The sequence below is a fragment of the Podarcis cretensis genome, assembly GCF_951804945.1.
Source record: "Podarcis cretensis genome assembly, chromosome: 8".
Classification (NCBI taxonomy): domain Eukaryota; kingdom Metazoa; phylum Chordata; class Lepidosauria; order Squamata; family Lacertidae; genus Podarcis; species Podarcis cretensis.
This window is the reverse complement of record NC_137177.1, coordinates 84114965-84129993: the sequence shown is the minus strand read 5'-3', so window position 1 is coordinate 84129993 and position 15029 is coordinate 84114965. Positions and strand designations below refer to the sequence as shown.

General features: G+C 49.7%; 1 protein-coding gene across 1 annotated transcript in view; it reads left to right on the top strand.

Moving 5' to 3' along the window:
• Nucleotides 1-15029, top strand: part of RAP1GAP (RAP1 GTPase activating protein) — a 94628-nt gene that overhangs the window by 9964 nt on the left and 69635 nt on the right. The gene's annotated exons all lie outside the window — the stretch shown is intronic.

The following is a 15029-nucleotide window of genomic DNA, read 5'->3' as shown; positions in this document are numbered from 1 at the left end:
GGTATCGGGCTTAGTCCCCTCTGCCTAGCACCTCCAGGTAGGGCTGGGAGAGACCCCTCTATCAGTCCTTACCCCATATAGTTGAACCAGTGGTCAGACTCCTTATGTTTCTGGTTAAACATGAGGACTAGAATCTTAAGCTTTGATGAAGGTGTCGCAGGTCAGCAGTAGAGCACCTGTCTTGCATGTAGAAGGTCCCAGGTTCAGTCCCTGGCAGCAGCATCTCCCAGAATAGAATCAAAGAATTGTAGAATTGGAAAGGACCCCCAAGGCTCATCTAGTCCCAACCCCCTGAAATGCAGGAATCACAACAAAAGCATCCTTAGCAGATGTCCACCCAGGCTTTTGAATGGCCCCTGCCTGAAATCCTGGAGAGCCGTTGCTGCCAGTCAGTGCTGGCAATAGTGAGCTGGGTGAACCACGAAGGTCCGACTCTGTATATAGCAGATTTCCTATGTTCCTATGTGTTCCAGGCTGGTCTCTGAAACTGAGGACTCTGCCCCCCTCCTTCGCACATGACCCGTGACTCCCGGGCACCCGGCTGCAAAACAATAGGAGCCACTCAGAGTTCCTCCTGGCACGGTGCCCGCTTTGCTTGCCTCCGCCTGGTGTGCTTGCCAGTCCTGGTCTGAAAGGAGCATTTGTTGGCACGCAGGGCCCTTGTGTCTGGAGGGCTCCCCGCCCTTTCCTCAAGGGCTCTCCCACCCCAAACACTGCCCCGTGTAAATAGCAAGGCAGCAATCCTCCTCCACAGATTTAATTTTGGTCAGCACAATCCAGAATGCTGCTGCGAGAGGCCCCTGCAAAGCCAATCAGCAACCCAAGCCACTACTCAGGGAAGGGGAAATGGGGAAGCTTCCAGGGGCAGAGGGACAGTTCCTTCCTGATCACCTATCACAGAATTGTAGAGTCGTACTTCTGCTCCTGCCCACCTAGCAGTTCGAAAGCACGTCAAAGTGCAAGTAGATAAATAGGTACCACTCCGGTGGGAAGGTAAACAGCGTTTCCGTGCGCTGCTCTGGTTTGCCAGAAGCGGCTTAGTCATGCTGGCCACATGACCCGGAAGCTGTACGCCGGCTCCCTCGGCTAATAAAGCGAGATGAGCGTTGCAACCCCAGAGTCGGCCACAACTGGACCTAATGGTCAGGGGTCCCTTTACCTTTACCTTTACTTCACCGGATCTTAACCTATTACAGTACAGTTAGACCTCATGTTATGTTTGCTTCATGTTACGTTTTTTCAGGTTGTGTCCTGCGGCGACCCGGAAGTACCGGAAAGGGTTACTTCTGGGTTTCGCCACTCACGCATGCACAAATGCGCAAAATGAAGTCATGCGCATGCGCCGAAGTGGCGAATCGCAACCTGCGCGTGCGCAGACGCGCTGCTGCAGGTTGTGTTCTTTTCATGTTGTGAACGGGCCTCCGGAACGGATCCCATTCACACCCCGAGGTACTACTGTATTTGTAAGAATGGATTCCAAATATTGTTGAATTTGTCCATGGCAAGTCTGCATTTATATGCAAGTTGTTCCTATGTTGCGAGTTTGTATAAGTCTTTTATCCAACCGTAGAAGGGAGCTGCTTGTTTATTTTTCATCTTTTTGCTGTGGTAAGGGCACAGAGAGTCCACTCATAGTGTTCTTTGGTAATGTTCCATGTGCCAGGTACATACCGTAATTCAAGGTGAAGTACAATAACAACCTTGTGAAATACACAGTTTTGGGTCCCCCCCCCCTTTGTTTTCCCTTCTGCACGGGTTCTGTTTCTCCCTTTCTCTTTCTCTTTTTTTGTTTGCGTCTCACCATATCTGGTGCACATATCGTTATGTACTTTTCAAACATTCAACAAAGATGTTAATATTATTATTATTATTATTATTATTTAAAAAAGAATTGTAGAGTTGGAAGGGAACCCCAGGGGTCATCTACTCCAGCCCCTGAACTTTTGGCCAGTTCCTGGATGTGAGTGGAAAGGTGGGTACAATGAGTCCCTCAGCTCACCTGGAGTTCCAAGGGCAGAGAGGAGCTGTGAGGCCTGCCTTGGGGTGGGAGACTTTACACGTATGTGTGACATCCAAATAATAAATACTAAATAATTTTTTATTTATACCCCGCCCTTCCCGGTTCAGAAAACTGGGCTCAGGGCAGCTAACAACAAATTCAAAACACTTACCGTATTTTTTGCTCTATAAGACTCACTTTTTCCCCTCCTAAAAAGTAAGGGGAAATGTGTGTGCGTCTTATGGAGCGAATGCAGGCTGTGCAGCTATCCCAGAAGCCAGAACAGCAAGAGGGATTGCTGCTTTCACTGTGCAGCGATCCCTCTTGCTGTTCTGGCGTCTGAGATTCAGAATATTTTTTCTCTTGTTTTCCTCCTCCAAAAACTAGGTGCGTCTTGTGGTCTGGTGCGTCTTATGGAGCGAAAAATACGGTAATTAATGCAACAGAAAACAGCATAAAATACAGTATAAAACGTGAATAACAATAAATTCAGAATTCAAAAATCAATGTAGGGGGGAAATCCATCCAATAAACATTAGATGATCACCAGGGCTAGCTGGCTAAATTAGTCCTCTGTCAAGCACCTGCTTTGCATGAGAAACATCTCAGGATCAGTCCCCAGAAGAATCTCCCGGTAGGGCAGGGAACGTCCCCTGTGCTCAAAACCCTGGAGAGATGCTGCCAGTCAGTGCAGACAACACTGAACTAGGAGGACCCTAAGTCGAAGGCAGCCTCCCATGTTCCTCAAAAGCAGAGAGGGCACCTGGGCCAACTGGATAGTTTGATGCCCAGGTAGGAAACTGCCTTATATTGAGTCGTTCTGCAGTGGAAAGGGGTTCTCTCAGACTCCCTTCATTGGAGTTTTTCAAACATCTGACTGAGGTGCTTGAGCTGCGTTTTAGGAAAGTGTCGCTGTGACTTGGTGGCAGGACACCTGCTTTGCATGCAGAAGGCTGTAGACTCAATCCCTGGGAGCACCTCCACCGGCTGAGCTGGAAATGGGCCCTGTGCCTGAAACCTACTGCCAATCACAGTAGACAACCCTGTGTTAGGTGGGCCAGACGTGTGACCCAATTTAACACACCTTCCCTGTTCCTCTTTAAATCAGCTCTTTGTTCAGAAACATGTGGACTAGAATCTTGGTTTATTTTTAAAAGGAAAGACCATTACTCATCTTTAGTATTCAAAAAGCCCTTGGTTCCAGCCCTGGCATTTCCAGGTACATCTGTGGAACTGTGGAAAAGCAGCAACACTGAGATGGCAAGACCAGGGCTCAGAATTGATCCAAAGCAGCTTGGTATATTCTTACGAGGCTGCGACACTGCTAACCACCAAGAGCAACTTCTTCACGCAGCACGTAGTTAAACTATGGAACTCCTTCCCACCGGATCCAGTGATGGCCACCAACTTGTCCAGCTTTAAAAGAGCGTTAGACAAAACTGAATGGAGCAAATGCTTGTTTTCGTCTGCTCTGGAGGGTAGGACTCGAACCCATGGCTTCAAGTTACAAGAAAGGAGATTCCGGCTAAACATCGGGAAGAACTTTCTGTCAGTCAGAGCTGCTCAACTGCAGAATGGTCACCCTTGGAAGGCTGTGGACTCTCCTTCATTGGAGGTTTTTAAGCAGAGGTTGGATGGCGATCTGCCGTGGATGCTTCAGTTGAGATTTCTGCATTGCAGGGGGTTGGACTAGATGACCCCTGGTTGTCTGTTCCAGCTCTAGAATCCTGTGACTCTTATGACCAAGCACTGCCTCCTGTTTGACTGCCAACGGGCCTCAGGAACACACACACACAGATGTAGCCCACCCCTTATTCCGGCACCGAGATCAGTCCCTACAACATGTCCTAGTAAATAACGGCAGGGCTTCCATGCATGTGCAGAATGCCTTCCCCCTTGCTGCTGAAAATCTCCTCCTCCCAAGGTGTTGCAAACTAAAGAATCAGGCCCCTGGCTCAGATTGCCTGGATTTGACGCAGGTTTAGAAATGGAGCACTGTGCCTCTGCCCAGACCTTTGTCTGAGCTCTGGAGCCCCCAAACCTTTTGAGCCTCTCCTCTGTGCCTTCCAACCAGTGGCCTGAAAGCGAGCTGAGCCCTTGGAGAGGCACATGATGGGTTATGGGAGACAGGAGAGGGAGGGCAGAGGACAGGGACCCCGCTCTGATGCCCGGAGGTCAGCTGCTGACAGCAAGAACCTCTTCCTCCTCTTGGGATAAGAATCCTGCCTTTGCAAAGCATGATGCCCTGGGGCTCAGCTTCTGCCCAGGGGCTTTTGCGGGGGGGGGGGTGTCTTCTGACACAGGCATTCCTCTCCTTTCAGGTTGGGGAAGGGAGAGGCAAAATCCATGCGAGGGATCATTAGGTAGGGAATTGAAAATAAAGCTGCCAGTGTTGTAATGCCATACCTCACTCGGAATAATGCGGTGTGCAGTTCTGGATAAAAGGTAAAGGGACCCCTGACCGTTAGGTCCAGTCGTGACCGACTCTGGGGTTGTGGTGCTTATCTCACGCTATTGGCCGAGGGAGCTGGCGTACAGCTTCCGGGTCATGTGGCCGGCATGACTGAGCCACTTCTTGCGAACCAGAGCAGTGCATGGAAACGTTTACCTTCCCGCTGGAGCGGTACCTATTTATCTACTTGCACTTTGACGTGCTTTCGAATTGCTAGGTTGGCAGGAGCAGAGACCGAGCAACGGGAGCTCACGCCTTCGCGGGGATTCGAACCACCGACCTTCTGATCAGCAAGTCTCTGTGGTTTAATCCACAGCAGATTGTGGAGCTGTAAAAGGTTCCAAAAAGGGCAATGGAAATATCAAGGGGGTGGAGGGATTCCCCTGTGAAGGAAGCTTGCAGCATTTGGGGCTTCTTAGCTTAGAGGAAAAGTGACTCGGAGGAGGCAATACAGAAGTTTATAAAATTGTGGACTGGGAAAAATGGAGAAGAGTTTTCTCCCTCTCTTCTAATGCTTGTAGGCATGCAATGAAGCTGAGTGTTGCAAGATTTAGGACAGTTAAAAAGATGTCCTTCTACACAGGGCACATAGTCAAATTATGGAACTTGTTCCTGCAGGAGGCAGGGATGCCCACTAATTTGGATGGTTTAAAACATGGGTAGGCAAACTAAGGCCTGGGGGCTGGATCTGGCCCAATCGCCTTCTAAATCCAGCCCACGAACGGTCCAGGAATCAGTGTAGAATGTGTGCTTTTATTTAAAATGCATCTCTGGGTTATTTTGTTCTTTTTTCTTTTCTTTCAAAATATAGTCCGCCGTCTGCCCCCAAGGTCTGAGGGACAGTGGACCGGCCCCCTGCTGAAAAAGTTTGCTGAGCCCTGGTTTAAAATGAGGTTTAGGCCAATTCATGGGGGAGGACGGCTGTTGACAGCTGCAAGCCACAATGGCTATTCCCTGCGCCCAGAATCAGAGGCAGGAATGCTTCTGAATACCAGTTGGTGGAAATCACATGAGGGGAGAGTTGCACTTGATAGTTTCTCCCAGGCATCTGGTCGGTAGGGCTGGACAACATCTGGTTTTCAACAGTGTGATATATCACCAGCTAAACAGCAATATGCTGATATATTACGATGTCTGAAATAAGGGTGGAGCTGTGCAGACGCAGTGGCTGGCTCTACTTTTTATTTTTATTTGTATGCTAACGGTTTCTCTTGTGATTTGCTGCTCCCTGCATGAGGCCGGGGAGAGCTGAGCCGACAGGGGCTGCAGGAATCAAGAGAAGCATTGGCTGGCTTCACGGTCTCTCCCCCCCCCCCCATTCATTATATTATGATTCATTATATGCTGCCAGGTCAAAAAATATGAAACCAATATCACGATAATGGACTTCAAACTGGTTTGGGGCGGTGTATCAATATATTGCCCGGCCTTGCTGGTCGGCCAATGTCGGAACAAGATGCTGGATTAGATGGGTCGGTGGTCTGATCCAGCAGCCTATTCTGGTGTTAAAAGGTGATCATTGCATGGCCCTGCAATAGGGGCTTGTTTGGGCTCCCCCCCCCCCCCACATTTGCAAAAATCCTTGATGTGCCTTTTTGATCAAAGCACCGGTGGCAATTATAACCTGAAATGTCTGTGTGTGTCTCTGTGTGAGGTTGGCTATCTCAGCTACACAGCAGTCAATCCCACCTGCCAGGTGGCTCCAAAACCAGCTTCCTCTCCCAGGAAGGAACCTAGAAAGTTGCTGTATATATCGAGGCAGGCCACTGGCCCACCGAGCTCAGTAATGTCTACACTGACCGGCAGCCAGTGGCTGTCCAGGGCCTGAGACAGAGTGGGTCACACCTGGAGATACTGCTGCAAGTTGAGCCTGGGACCTTCTGCCACTGAGCTTCGCCCCTCTAGAAATAAAATAAGTTCCTAGTCCTCATAGTTCTGAGTAAGGGGCTGATTTAAACGGGCCTTCTAGCAACTCAAAGCGTCAGACCATCCAGCCATCCAGTGGGTCTCAGAGAGAGTATCTTACTTGGAGATGCTGCCCGCCTGAGACCTTCTACATGCCCAGCTGGTGCTTGTATCTACTGAATGGACTCTTGCCCAAAGCTTCTCCACTTCCTGCCCCACCTTGGGCAGGTGCAAAGGAAATGGCCTGGGCAGGGAGGCGTGGGTGGGGTGTCAAAACGCTGTCTTCAGAACCAAGGACAGCTCCTTTCCCAAGAGTTGCCTGTACAGCTTGTGCAAATGGCATATATAAATATATAAAATTTATTGCGTTTCTGTTCCACCTCTTTCTCCAAGGAGACCAAGGTGGCATACATGGTTCTTTCCCTCCTCATTTAATCTCCACAACAGCCCTGTGAGGTAGGCTAAGCCGAGAGATAAGAGTGGTTGGCCAAAGGTCAAACAGTGAGCTTTGTGGCAGAGTCGGGATTTGAACCCTTGCCTCCTGGGTCTTAGTCTGACACTCTAACCACTACACCGTGCTGGTGGTTTGAAGTATTTGGCACCCTTTTTCATGTGTTACCTCCACAGTCCTGAAAACCAACCCTGCAATGTAGGCCAGTGGGATTTATCTCCATGCTGCAGGCGCAACTCCTCTATGAAAGAAAGGTGGCCGTGTTTGGGACTTTTTGGTTTAGAGAAAAGGCAAGGAAGAGGCGACGATAAAGGCCTGTAGAATTATGCACATCGTGGAGAAAGTGAATAGAGGAAAGTTTCCTCCCTCTCATAACACTGGAACTCGTCGACAAGTGACAAAGCTGAATGTTAGAAGATTCAGGGCAATGATGAAAGGAAGTCCTCCTTCGCACAGCGCAGAGTTAAACTGTAAACCAGCTGTATGGCAAGTTGTGCCCTTTACGCATGAGGAGCGGTTGGGATCGTTTTCAGATCGGCTCAGTGGGTTCTTGGATGCCAACTTGCATTGTGACACTCTGCCTTCTCACTCTTGCCGACACAGGCAATTGGCCATCCAAATCTCACTGCCGCGGCCGCCGTGCGACAAAATTGGCCGCCCTCTCGTGCTGTTTTGCATCGCTGGCGCACTCAGGCGCACGGGAACTCGTGTACACAGGCCAGCCCGGTTTGGCAATGCACAGGTGCCCTTTTGCTGTCACTTCCGCTCCCGTGCGCACGCAGGGAGAAGCAGAGAGAGGACCCCGTTGATGCCCCTGTGGCAGCCTTGTGGCCGGGGCCCTGGGCTCATGCGACAGAGTGGAAAAATTGGCGGCGGCTGCGCTTAGGAAACCGAGGCTCCCCGATGAATTATTCAATGCCAGCATAAATAATGGACGGCTACATGAGTCACTCGGTTTGTTTAATTTTGCAATTTGCTGCCTCGCCTTGGCTGGTTCCTCGACTGTGAGGTGCTTTCAGGCCCAGATCTTTGGCACTCGAGGGTGAGTTTGGAAGCATAGAGAGTGGGTGCCTTTGCCCTGGGCAAAGCTGGCATAGAGGTCGGGGAGCATTGAATGATGTGAACTTAATTGGTTCAAAGAGGCCTCCTTGGCTCGGGGAGGACACTCCAGGAACAATCTCTCCTGACCCGCTCGCTGCCCAAGCTGATTGGTAAGCGTTGGGGTGAAGCCCCTGCCTGATCTTCCGCAGGTCATGGAATCAGAAGATTCACGTAGCACATAGTTAAAACCGTGGAACTCTCTGCCACAGGAGGCAATGATGGCTACCAACTTGGGTGGTTTTAAAAGAGGATTGGACAAATTTGCAGAGGAGACTAGGCCACAAAGGCTCTGCTTTGCCTCCATGGTCAGTGGCAACAATGCTTCTGAATGCCACTTGCTAGAAATTGCAGGAGAGGAGAGGGCCCTTGTGCTTGGATCCTGCTCGACAGTTTCCCATAATGGGCTTCTGGTTGACCGCTGTGTGAACAAGATGCTGGACTAGGTGGGCCATTGGCCTGATCCAGTGGGCTCTTCTTATGTAGGTCACCAGTTCAGAAACACAATGTTAGGTGTGCGTGCAGGAGCCAGACCCTGTGACCGATAGGACTCCGCAGGACTGGGGCCTTCCTAAGTTTGTTCTGAAGAGGCAAGGCGCGGCCACACAGGTGAGGCCGATTGGTAACTCACAGCACCTGGTGGCAAGAGCTGGGAAGAGATATAAGGTCAGCATTTCCCTTCGGCTCTTTGCCATAGCAACACCCAACCCATGTCTTCTGATTGGCAGTCACTCTCCAAGGCATGAGAGAGTCCGATTCAGAGGCTGAACTGGAGGAATCCCAGCCTGCACAGGAATCCCCGCCTCCAGGGCCAGCTGAGCTGGGGCAGGGCCTTGATTCTGAAGCGCCTGCACCTGTGCCGGATCCTCAGGAGCAGGCACCAGGTGAATCCACTCTGGCTCCGGAGGTGGTTGAGGACTCAGTGCCTACAGGTGAGTCTCCCCCTGGGTCCAGTAACCCTTCAGCCTCTCCTGAACTGCAGAGGCTCAGGCCAGAGAGGCGGAGGGAACTGGTTTCTCCCAGGAGGAGTGCTTGCCTTAAGGCCAGGAGAGGCGGGTCTCCTGGGGGCCGGGACCGCCCCTGGCCTCAGAGAAGATAAAGGCGTGGCTTCTGATTGGCTGCAGGAAGCTCCTGCAGCCAATCAGAAGCCATGGAACCCACATCGGACGTTCGGGTTCCAAAGAACTTTCACAAACTGGAACACTCACTTCCAGGTTTGCGGCGTTCGGAAGCCAAAACGTTCGTCTCACAAGGCGTTCGACTTCCAAGGTACGACTGTAGTAGTATAATATATAATATATTAGTTGTTGGACTAAAGACCTGGGTGCTGCATTTTGCGGACCCCTTGTGAAGACCAAATGTCACCTTTATCAAGATCACTGGAGGAGGTCAGTGATTCTTTTGAGCAGAGCTGGTTGGAGGGTTTCCTGCTCTGGAGGGTAGGACTCGAACCCATGGCTTCAAGTTTCAAGAAAGGAGATCCCGACAAAGCATCAGGAGGAACTTTCTTAGAGCCAGCGCTGTTCGACAGTTGAATGGTCTCCCTAGTGGTGGACTCTCCTTCTTTGGAGGTTTTTACGCAGAGTTTGGGTGGCCATCTGTCAGGGCTGCTGTAGCTGAGGTTCCTGCAATCCAGGGGGTTGGACTAGATCAGTGTTTCCCAACCTTGTGCCTCCAGCTGTTTTTGAACTACAACTCCCATCATCCCTGACTAGCAAGACCAGTGGCAAGGGATGATGGGAATTGTAGTCCAAAAACAGCTGGAGGCACAAGGTTGGGAAACACCCTTGTGCCTCCAGCTGTTTTTGAACTACAACTCCCATCATCCCTGACTAGCAAGACCAGTGGCAAGGGATGATGGGAATTGTAGTCCAAAAACAGCTGGAGGCACAAGGTTGGGAAACACCCTTGTGCCTCCAGCTGTTTTTGAACTACAACTCCCATCATCCCTGACTAGCAAGACCAGTGACAAGGGATGATGGGAATTGTAGTCCAAAAACAGCTGGAGGCACAAGGTTGGGAAACACCCTTGTGCCTCCAGCTGTTTTTGAACTACAACTCCCATCATCCCTGACTAGCAAGACCAGTGGCAAGGGATGATGGGAATTGTAGTCCAAAAACAGCTGGAGGCACAAGGTTGGGAAACACTGGACTAGATGATCCTTGGGGTCCATTTCAACTCTACTTTGACCTTTGACCATGACCTTTTCTGGCTTAGCAATCTACAGGTAACTATTACGTATACGAGACTGGTGTCAATTACCCAGGAAGGATATTCTTACTGATTTATATAGCAAGTGGTGGGTTTAAAGAAAGAAAATAGAGGAAAAAGCAGGACATTAAAGAAAACATCACCTCACATTAATAATACAGCGACAATCAATACATCCATCTCAGAGCAAACATATAAATCGATACGTATTGCCAAGTGAAAGGTCCGGATAGGCGTTCAAAATAAATGGCCATCTGTAAGAAATGGGCTCAGACGTAGGAAGGGCAGCAAGCCTCTTTGATCTATGGGGTGAGAGAGGTTGGCTGTTTTGTCCTTCCAGGTTCAAGGCAAAAGTCTTGGGGCTGCCAGAAGGACTTGCAGCCCCAACACTTCCGTTGCCCAGCCCTTATCTCCCAGAACCGCGGGAATATAATTTGAAAAGATGCAGATACTTGCAAATGTCAAGGTTTTCTCTTAACACAAGGATTTATCCCGTAGTCCGTCCCCCACGACATCACCAGGGGCTGCCCCCAGGTCGCATGTCTGGGCCCTGAAAACTTGTGGCCTGGGATGCCACCTTTTTCCACCTTCACCGCATGAAGCAATTGGTCCCTTACCTTTCCTGCCCCGCCCTGGCCACAGTGATCCATGCGATGGTCACCTCCAGGCTTGACTACTGTAATTCACTCTATGCAGGGCTGCCCTTGAAACCCACAAACTCCAGCGGGTGCAGAATGCTGCAACGAGGCTCCTCACGGGGTCTCTGCCATGGGAGCATATTCACCCAGTGCTTTTCCAACTGCACTGGCTCCCAGTGGAGTACAGGGTCGGATTTAAGGTGCTGCTTTTGACTTTTAAAGCCCTTCACGGCCTAGGACCCTCGTACCTACGGGATCGCCTCTCCCAGTATGCCCCCCGGAGGACCTTAAGGTCCATATATAGCAACACCCTAGAGGTCCCGGGCCCTCGGGAAGTTAGATTAGCCTCAACCAGAGCCAGGGACTTCTCAACAGTGGCTCCGGCCTGGTGGAACGCTCTGCCTCATGAGACCAGGGCCCTGCGGGATCTGATTTCTTTCCGCAGGGCCTGTAAGACAGAGTTGTTCCACCTGGCCTTTGGCTTAGAATCAGTTTGATTCCCTCCCCCTTTTTCTTTTTCCTTTCTCCTCCTATAATGAGATTGCTCCCTAATTGTTTTAATGTTGTATCTTAATCTTTTAAATTGTATTTTAATCAACTTGTTTTTATTATTGGTTGTTAGCCACCCTGAGCCCGGTCTTGGCTGGGGAGGGCGGGGTATAAATAAAAATTTATTATTATTATTATTATTATTATTATTATTATTATTATTATTATTATTGGTGGTGAGGCCAGTCACTGTATCTCAGCCTGACCTCCCTCTCAGGGTTGTTGTGAGGATTAAATGGCAATGAGTACAGCCACGTACACCGCCTCTAGTTCCTTGCAGAAAAAGCTGGTGTATCAATAAATCAATCAATAAGTAGTCCTTAGTTTTGGAAGTGTAGCAGCTTTCCATCTGCTGGTCACAACAAAGTTTTTTATGCTGATTGCTTTGGTCTCGCTCCTTAATGTGGCTTGTTACTCTTCCTCACTTTTTATCGTGAGGTTTCCAGAGAATGGAGATTATTGGGCAGCCTGCATAACTGCAGCTGCAACAGCAGCAAAACTATTATTATTATTATTATTATTATTATTATTATTATTATTATTATTACCATTTTCATCAACTGGGAAGATACGTTTTTAGGCTCTCAGTTCTTTTTGTCTGGGGTTGTGAGAGTGGAGATGGTGATAAAGGTAAAGGTAAAGGTACCCCTGCCCGTACGGGCCAGTCTTGACAGACTCTGGGGTTGTGCGCCCATCTCACTTAAGAGGCCAGGGGCCAGCGCTGTCCGGAGACACTTCCGGGTCACGTGGCCAGCGTGACATCGCTGCTCAGAGCCAGAGCCAGAGCCGCACACGGAAACGCCGTTTACCTTCCCGCTGGTAAGCGGTCCCTATTTATCTACTTGCACCCGGGGGTGCTTTCGAACTGCTAGGTTGGCAGGCGCTGGGACCGAACGACGGGAGCACACCCCGCCGCGGGGATTCGAACTGCCGACCTTTCGATCGGCAAGCCCTAGGCGCTGAGGCTTTAACCCACAGCGCCACCTGTGCCCTGCGGAGATGGTGATAGCATCTGATAAATTTAAAAGATGTCTTTGTTGACCATAAATGGATCATTTGGGTGTCCTCGGGGGGGGGGCAGTTCTGGGCTGCTGATGGAGGGGACAGCGACCCCCTCCTCACTGCCTCTCTCCAGGCTCCTGCCTCCTGAGAAGCGATTTCCACCCAAGCGAGGAAATCTCTATCAGTTCTTTAATCGGGGGAAACGGATGTCTTCATTAGGCATTAGGCGCTGCTCCTAAGATGCTATAATATTTAGCCAGCAGACGGATGAGTTGGCTGCAGCGATGATAGGAAGGGGTGGAGAAGCTGTGTTTTGACTTACTCTTGGCTTCACAAATGTTTGAAAGGTGGTGTGCGTTCATGCACACACTTAAAAAACAAAAACCTCTTGGGGCTAAGTTTTTTGTGGGGTGGACTTGCTCTGTTGCAAGATGGGACTGAGGTCATCGTCTTCTTCTTCTTCTTCTTCTTCTTCTTCTTCTTCTTCTTCTTCTTCTTCTTCCTCTTCTTCTTCTTCTTCTTCTTCTTCTGCGATCCCTCGTAGCCAAGGAAGATTGTCTTCCATGAACATGGTTTTAACACTGAGTCTGTAAGTGACCGTGGAGGCCAATTGTGGATCCACACCTCCTTCCACAGTGGGGACAGAAGTTTCCAGGCAGGAGTTGATCACGGTGAGGATTTGCCAAGCATGCCTTCCTCTTAGCACATTTCTCCCTTTCGTCCTGAGTTCGAGCGTCTTCAAAGCCCACAACACCTTTGGTAAAGGCTGTTCTCCAGTTGGAACGGTCGCAGGCCAGTGTTCCCCAGTTGTCGGTGTTTATCCTACTTTTAAAAAATTTGCCTTGAGAGAGTCTTTAAACCTCTTTTGTTGACCACCAGCATTACACTTTCCATGTTTAAATTGGGAATAGAGTAGTTGCTTTGAAAGACGATAATCAGGCATCCTCACAAGATAATAATAATAATAATAATAATAATAATAATAATAATAATATTTATACCCCACCCATCTTGCTGGGTTTCCCCAGCTACTTTGGGTGGCTTCCAACAAAACACTAAAATACAATAACCGATTAAACATTAAAAGCTTCTCTAAACTTTTAATGCTTTTTAACTTTTAAAGCTTCCCTAAAAATGACTAGTCCAACAAAGTTGATGTTGAAGAATCATTGCTTCGACACTGGTAGCATACAGCAATAGTGGGAGGCAAAATGATGTTGGGCTCCAAATCTGTCATGACTGGCTGCTGAGGCTGCTGAGAGTTAAAAAACTCCAACACCATCTGGAGACCAGCAGGTTTCCCTGTGCTGAACTTGACCATCACTTGCCATTACTGTCCGTCTCTCTCTCCATCACAACTCTGCCTTCATTTAAGGTAGAGACAGGGAACCTGGCACTTTCCAGTTGCTGCTGGACTCAGAACTGCCATCATCATCTCTGGCTGATAGGGATTGAGTTGAGACACTGGCTGGCAGCAGCAGCAGCAGCAGCAGCTCTTGGAGGTTTCCGATGTGGAGTCTCTTCCCAGCCCTTTCCTGGAGCTGCTGCTATTGGGGATTGAACCTGGGGCCTTCTGCATGCCAAGCAGGTGTTCTGCCGCTGGGGCATGGCCCTTCCCCAGTGCAGGGCTATATAAGGGCCTGGCTTGGCAGCTAATAATACATATTTACCCCAACCCCAAATCATGCAGGCACACATGCTGCAAATCCACCAACCCACAGCCTCTTTCCCAGCATAAAAGCACTAACTAACTAGGGAATAATATGGGAATAACACTAATTGGGCAATAAGGATCTGGGGATTTTGAACCTCAGGATAAAGCCTTATTTGTTGTATTTTTTATCCCGCCTTTCCTCTGAGGAGCTCAAGGCATGCTTACCTTCCTCCCTACTTATTTACACGACAACCCTGCGAGGCAGGTTAGGCTGAGTGACTGGCTCCCAAGGACACACCCAGCTGTGTGGCTGGATGGAGATTCGAACCCTGATCTCTCCCATGCCTTAGTCCGAAACTCTAACCCATGGGAAGGCAAACTAAGGCCCTGGGCCCGGTTCTGGCCCAATCAGCTTCTCAATCCGGCCTGCGGACGGTCCGGGAATCAGCATGTTTTTACATGAGCAGAATGTGTCCTTTTATTGAAAATGCATCTCTGGGTTATTTGTGGGGCCTGCCTGGTGTTTTTACATGAGCAGAATGTGTGCTTTTATTTAACATGCATATCTGGGTTATTTGTGGGGCATAGGAATTCGTTCACAATTTTTTCCCCTTCAAAATATAGTCCGGCCCCCCACAAGGTCTGAGGGACAGTGGACCGGCCCCCTGCTGAAAAAATTTGCTGACTCCTGCTCTAACCAATACACCACTGCTGCCTCTCTTAAGAACACACGCCAGGAGACACCCCTTCAGAGCGGGGCCTAAGCTGTGGTCTGTTCTTCTGGAGAAGTTACTTCTTTATCATTCCATTAACTTTTTCTCCCAAGAAACTGGGTGCGATGTGCATGATTCTCTCCGCCCCATTTCCCTGCTTTAATCTCACAAGAACCTTGCAAGGAAGGTTAGGCTGAGTGACTCTGGCAGGCCCCAGGTCACCCACCGGGCCCTCACAGCCTAGCAGGGGATTTGAACTGGGGTGTCTCCCATGTCCCAGCCCCACCCTCTCTTCCCACTATACAGCGCTACCTCTCCATATGCCAGCAGTGCCAACGCAGTGCCCCTTTGCTCTT